This window comes from Chiloscyllium plagiosum, unplaced genomic scaffold (assembly GCF_037043375.1).
Source record: "Chiloscyllium plagiosum isolate Xiang-an unplaced genomic scaffold, Cpla_swu_hap1 HiC_scaffold_41, whole genome shotgun sequence".
In the NCBI taxonomy this organism is placed as follows: domain Eukaryota; kingdom Metazoa; phylum Chordata; class Chondrichthyes; order Orectolobiformes; family Hemiscylliidae; genus Chiloscyllium; species Chiloscyllium plagiosum.
In genome coordinates, this window is record NW_028270179.1 from 9,782,190 (window position 1) to 9,788,906 (window position 6,717).

The following is a 6,717-nucleotide window of genomic DNA, read 5'->3' on the forward strand; positions in this document are numbered from 1 at the left end:
CAACACGTCCACACTGACCCTCCGAAGATTAACCTACCTGGACCCATTCCCCTTTGGATTGTCGGAGAAAACCAGAACACCCGGAGGAGCACCACACAGACACGGAGAGGACGTGAAAACTCCACACTGACCGTCACCCAAAGCTGGAATCGAAGCTGGCTTCCTGGAGCTGACACGTGGCAGTGCTATCCACTGAACCACCGTGCCACCCATGCAGCAGGTGAGCGTAGGAACATATGACGCTTGATAGGTGGTGCGTGCAGTTGCTGAGAAGGAGATGGCAGTACTTAACGAGGAGGAAAGTAGAAGGTAACTGATCTTGCAACTGCACTGCTCGGCTATTGTCCAAATATGTAACCAGTCCACAAAAAAGATTGAAAATGTCTGGTTCTGTTTCCTCATCTGCCGCTCCTTGGCGTTGATGAAATCCTCCACTCCACCTGCCAATGCATCAGGGCATTAAGTGCTTGACAGCAAAATGGGGCACCGGTTCCCCTTACGTTGCAATGGTCAAGAAATAAAATTCACAACCTGTAGTGCAGGCCTTTACTGACAGACTAGGTGTACAGTCGTCTTTTACAAAGGGCATCAGCATGATGAAAGATAGCCTATTCTGGGTTATCCAGGCAGTGGTGAGTTGTTCTACGATGTGAAGGGAAAGAATTACGCTCGTGTCACGCGATGGAAGCGCCACAGGGGCAGGAGGTGTGGGTAATGATTGGGATGATGTCCCAAAATAACTCCTTTACAGTTGAGGAGAGGATAACTTCATGAAACTGAATAAAAATGACACTTGGCGAAAAGATTAAGCACATTGTCATTAGCAAATGAAGCATGGGTCTTTAAGGCATTGTGTTTAAATTAGACGAGTGCAAACGATTTGGGAAATAAATGCTGCGCAGCGTGTGGTTATAAGAAAAGATTTATTATTATTTTACATATTATTAATTTATTATTATTTTACATATCCAGGGCAAATGATATGTATCGCAGGCTGTTAAAAAAAACCCTCTTATGGTTCATTCACAGATTTTTTTCGTTTCCTTATAAAGCTGCTGCGTGATTCTTTTTTACCTACCTCTGGTGTTGGTCAGACTTGAACAAGTGCTTCCAGTGGTAGACCCAGCACAGTACTAACAAGCATGGGGCAGCACGGGGGCTCAGTGGTTAGCACTATTGCCTCACAGCGCCAGGGATCCCAAGTTCAATTGCAGCCGTGGACGACTGTCTGTGTGGAGTTAGCACATTCTCCCCATGTGTGCGTGGGTTTTCTCCGGGTGTTCGGTTTCGTAGCACAGGTGAATTGGTCATACTTATTTGCCCACAGTGTTAAGTGCATTAGTCAGGGTCAAATGTTTCTGCGTGGGTGACTCTTCGGAGGGTCGGTGTGGAGTTGTTGGACCGAAAGGCCTGTTTTCCCACGCTGGGGCCTCTAATTTACCCCAGACCGCAGCAACCCCCTGTGATTGCTTTGCATGTTCTGATCATCATGTTCCAATTCTCATTCGACAGAAGAATTGGAGAAATGCTGACATCGCAGATTTACTTGATACCGAGCATACATTTGGAGGTTGGAGTCGTGAGAGAACGATAAAAGAGTCATTTTGAAAATCCCAGGTGGGGTTAAGGGCATTCTTCGTGCATTTATCGAGGGAGGAATGTGTGTGATTAGTCTGACTGGATAAACAAAAAAACAAGTTGTGAGTCCAGATCTGAGCAGTTGCCTGGATGTACCAAGCAACTAGGTGAAGTGTGAAGTGATGCAATTGGAGACGTCAAGCAAACGAAGTAGAAGCATACCGCGAGGTGCAGAGGAAGTAGGGCATGAATATAACAATGGATGCTTCTGCTGTGCATGAGCAGGCCAATAATAATATTAAAAAGGCATCCAGAATATTTTCCGTTATGATCCGAAATGTGGCATACAAAAGGAGAGATTTTTAGCTTGAACTGTATAATTAGTTCGGCCACAGAACTACTTGCAATCCTGGTTAGGCGTGGATGAAGGTCTGATCTAAATTTCAACAGGGGTATTTTGCAAAAATATGCTGCATCACTGTGCTTGGGATCTTGCACTCGCTCAGTTAGTTGCCATGTTATGAACTGAAACCTGGAACCCATTCTAAAGGGAAAAGAAGTAGAAACAATGCAGGCTTGTTCAACATATCATTTCAGTTGCATGATGCTGAAATCTTTTCGTTTATGACCTGCGTCTTATGATCCAAATTCACATGTACCCGATGAAGGAGCAGCAGTCCAAAAACTAGCGCTTCCAAATAAACCTGTTGGATTATAACCTAAAGTTTTGAGATTTTTTAAAAACTGTATGATTTTGATTAAAATATTGACCACCCCTCAAACGTTCTCCTTTGGCTGGCAAGATTGGGAGATTGGACCCTAGTAAATGGTCTGCGTTTTCTACTCGATTCATCGACTTGTTTGATTTCCATTCAATGAATTACTCATTTTGGAGACTTTCACTATCATTCCAATTGTGAGCAACTAAAATGTTCTCTGACAGGCAGTGTCCACTGAGAGATTTGATATACAGATCAGTGAAACATTGTTTCGAATGCATGAGAAAACGGGGAGCTTCTCGCTGGAAAAGAGGGAAGATATATTTAAAGGTGATTTTGTACATCAGCGGGTCATCTGCATTTCATGACTGCTGTTTTGGCATAGTTTAATCATTTTGAGGAAAACAGATGTCGATTTGTAACTTAATCAGTTGGTTTTCAAAGTTTCCACAAATCCATTCTGCCATTGGAATATTTTGTCCAATAACTGTAACTAGAAGGCACTATCTCTAGCTTAGCCTTACCTTGTCCATTTTATACAATAGCTGCTCTTAGCAGCTGGACCTGTGCAATAAATCCCGCAGAATGGTCTGAAATCAAATTCGAATCTGTTGAAATAATGGAGATACCATCAAGGGAAAATGACATTGCGACTGAATCTGTTGAAATTAGTATTGATCCAAAGGCTGGAAAGTGAATAAATGAAACTTGACGGGTTGTAATTGAAGCTAACATTGAACCTCATTGAATTAGTGCAGTTGTACAAGGTCAGTGATGTCAACGTGAGACCAAGCTGGATGAGTGAAGTGACAGGGAACACTTGTAAAGTTGCGATCATGTGAAAAGAGAATGGAGTTTTATCATCCACGATTGGAGTTTGGACTCCACGAAGGAAAGGAGACCACATTGTGAACAGCGAATGCAATGGACTTAAAAGCTGCATTGTTTACAGAGGACAGCTAAAATTACTCTGCCATTCTGTTTTCTAATTACAGGACCTTATCGGTCTGTTTTTGAGAGTGTTGAGAAGCTGGTTGCAGAAAGACCACCAATGGTCGAAAAAACAAATTCACAGCAAGATTGCAAAATACGTGCCGTCGCTGGAAACAAGAAACAGAACTCCCTGGTGAGTCTCACAAGTCTGCCAGCACCTGTGTTGAGAAATCTGAGTGAACGTTTTGAATCCAATGACACTTCGTCAGACCCATCATTGGAAACGCTGTTCCAATTCATGCCAAACGTTCCCATATTCTGTTCCATGTTGCAAGTAAAACAGAACAAACATGCGTTGCTCTGTAATTTTCCTTCGTCAGAGAAGACTTTACCTCTGGTAATATCACTGTTTTAGATACTTTTGGAAGTATCTCTTCTGAGGATCAGAGAGGTCATGCTTTGTTTGAGTTATCAACAAATTTTCTCACACTGAGATGACATTCGACCCCATTTTCTTTTAATGGCTCTTGAATGGAGCTATTTTATCTGACCATTCCCCCTTCACCCCGCATCCCTGAATATGCATGTGTTTTCTTCAAAGCGGTAATGTCTTTACATTTAAACGATCTGGTGTCAATACTCTACTTTACAGAGGAAATCAGATGACTAATTCAGTTTCCTTCGACGGTAGTATGCGTCGAAATGTTATAACCCTCTGATCCTTGGTCACAAAATGTGAGAATGGGGAAAGGAAGAAATTCTAACCTCATGAAATTTTGAGTCTGAAATAGCGTCTCAGCGAATTCCGGTGTACATCCAGAAACCAAATCAAATTGGGCTGTATGAACAGACAACCCATGTGTTTCAGGCCAGTGCGTAATCTGAACGTGAGCAGCAACGGACAGCAAAGAATAATGATAAATTGAGTCATTCATGAAGCTACCACCGAATTTCACAATGCTCTACAGATAGCGATGCTTAATTTTCTTGATGTGTCAAAAGAATTTGGGAAACTACTGTTGCTGATGAAGATCACAACCACGGTGACTGCAAAGTCCACTTCCAGAATACAGCAAGCGATGTTTCAGCATTATCTGACTGATTATTATTCCCCCTGCTTTTCATTGGGTGTGGGGTTCACGATAACATTCGCAACCGCGCTGACTGAGAAGTCCAATTGCACAATGCAAGCAAGCAATGTCTCAGCTTCTTTTGTGAAATGCGCTATGGAAATTAAAGTAACACTTTCATTCAATAAACGATTTGAAATCTGCTTTGCACGGGTTAGTGAGGTAGAAGGAGTAGCTTCAGCATGGATTTTGAAATCTTTCAAAACTTACGGACTGATAAGAATACTTCAAGTGGGCATTCCTCCTCCACATTCCTAGGAAGTGCATTCCAGAACCTAACATTTCCTGTCCCATCTGTTTGTCCCCTCTTTCATCATCCTCGCTAATTCTGTAGTATTAAGATCATGGTTAGTCATTCTGCACTACCATCATTCATTTCTTTATCAACACTCCAACATTACATGCAATTTGGGAAATTGTTCTGCATTACTGTGATTTGAAAATGTACTATTGGAAGGGGTTAGCTTAATCTGTTTGTTCAGCGATTGTGCGTAATGCCAGTCTCCATAGATCAGAATATTCTCACTGGATTGTATCACTGTTGTATTTAAAGGGGCTCATTTTGGTGTGTTATCTCATAAGCATCAGCTGTGAATCAGTAACAACATTAGCAATCTCACCAGCTCCAGAAAGAGAAGAAATCAGAATCGGAGAGCAATCGATTGAAATCTTCCGACAATGGATCAGAATCTAACAGCAATCAAATTGAATATTACAAGAATCGATAGGCGTTTATCCTTGGGTCTTTACTTTCTTTCTCAAGATTGGACATCATTAACTTTGCGGATAGAAGCTGTACTGATGGTTATTCGAGCGGGTTACTATCCCTTTCTTGCGATTATTGGTATCCCGTGTAAGTTACGTTTCTTACTTTCCATGTTATTATCAGTGTTGTACTGTATTTCTCTTTCGTCTTTTATTTATCTTACGTTTCTACAGATGGAAACGATTGTCCTCATGTTCCAACCACAGAATGCGCGTTTTATGCATCAGTTCCAGCCTCATTCCTTGGCAATGCCTCACAATCAGTCTGACTCAGAGAAACTTCAAAAATTCCATTGTCTAAGACCTGATGTTTGGCTATATTTCCTAGCCAATATTAAACCAATCAATTTGTATCTCCTAAATGTCACCAATATCCAGCCAGCCTCACTCCAGCTGCTCAGGTAACTGTCAAACTTGCATTTATTAAGCCACACTGCACTTTTACAAATCCCTTCTTGCCACCGTTATATTTACAAATCATTTGATCTGAGATGACAATTAGCATCCTCCTTATTTTTTGCACAGAGGGTTATTATCGTGATAATATCATTGAAAGAATAACTTCAAGGCTCAGGATAATAGTCTGGAACATGACTGCAAATTCTTCCACTGAAGCAGCTAAAACATGACTTCGAAGAGCTTGAAAAAATATCTATATTTGAAAGGTAGTCCGAAAACAGGAAATTATGGGGGCATTTTCAATTGTTGTGGAACCACATCTGTTTCACTATTAATTTTGCGATTGATAAATCTACTGTCTGTACCTGCAAAGTGCTGCATGTGACAATAGCCATGCGACCAAGTGTCTGGATGACTCTTAACAACCCGGCGAAATGCCACTCAGCTCCATACACTTCGAAACCTTGAAAATCTGCTGGCATTATCATTGATGTCCATGAGAAAAGACAGGAGTAAAGACTTTTTCCATTGCTCCACACATTTCCCACATTACTTTTCATCATATTTATCCAATTGTCTATCAATTTTTCTGTTGAAAGTGCACCTCATTCCATTTGTTTCTCTCTCTGGAGTGTAGAGATTGCCTCCACAGACGCTATTGGTATTGTTATTATTTTTTAGGATGCTAAGATATAGAAAATAATACAAGCCACTACGTCAGACAATTCTATTGAGAAATCAAGGTAGAAGTGCTGAAACGATAATAGTCGTGAATTCTGGAACATAAAGAGAATTGTAGAGTTAAGAGTGTGAAGCGATTATAACAGGCATGAGATAGCCATGGGAATGGCGACATGATGAACGTCTCTGCGTGGAAATTTACTGGAGGCGCTAGGGTGACTGCCTTAAAGTCGTTTTGCTAGTTATTTAATACATTAGTTGAATATGGGGAATTAGTGACTCAACTCGGGGTGAGTAGTGAAGACCTTAGGTACATTTCTTGCGCCTCTCCAACATGAGCAACCTCGAAATCTGACTTTAGTGGAACAGCACCCTCTGTAATAAGGTAAGACGAGCATGTTGTGATTCCATCTATAGATCACATTGCGGGGACAGTCGCTGTCTGATGAAGTAAATTCTCTTTACTGATTTCTTCTGATGTCATTTAATAACAGAGGGTTATTATCGTGATA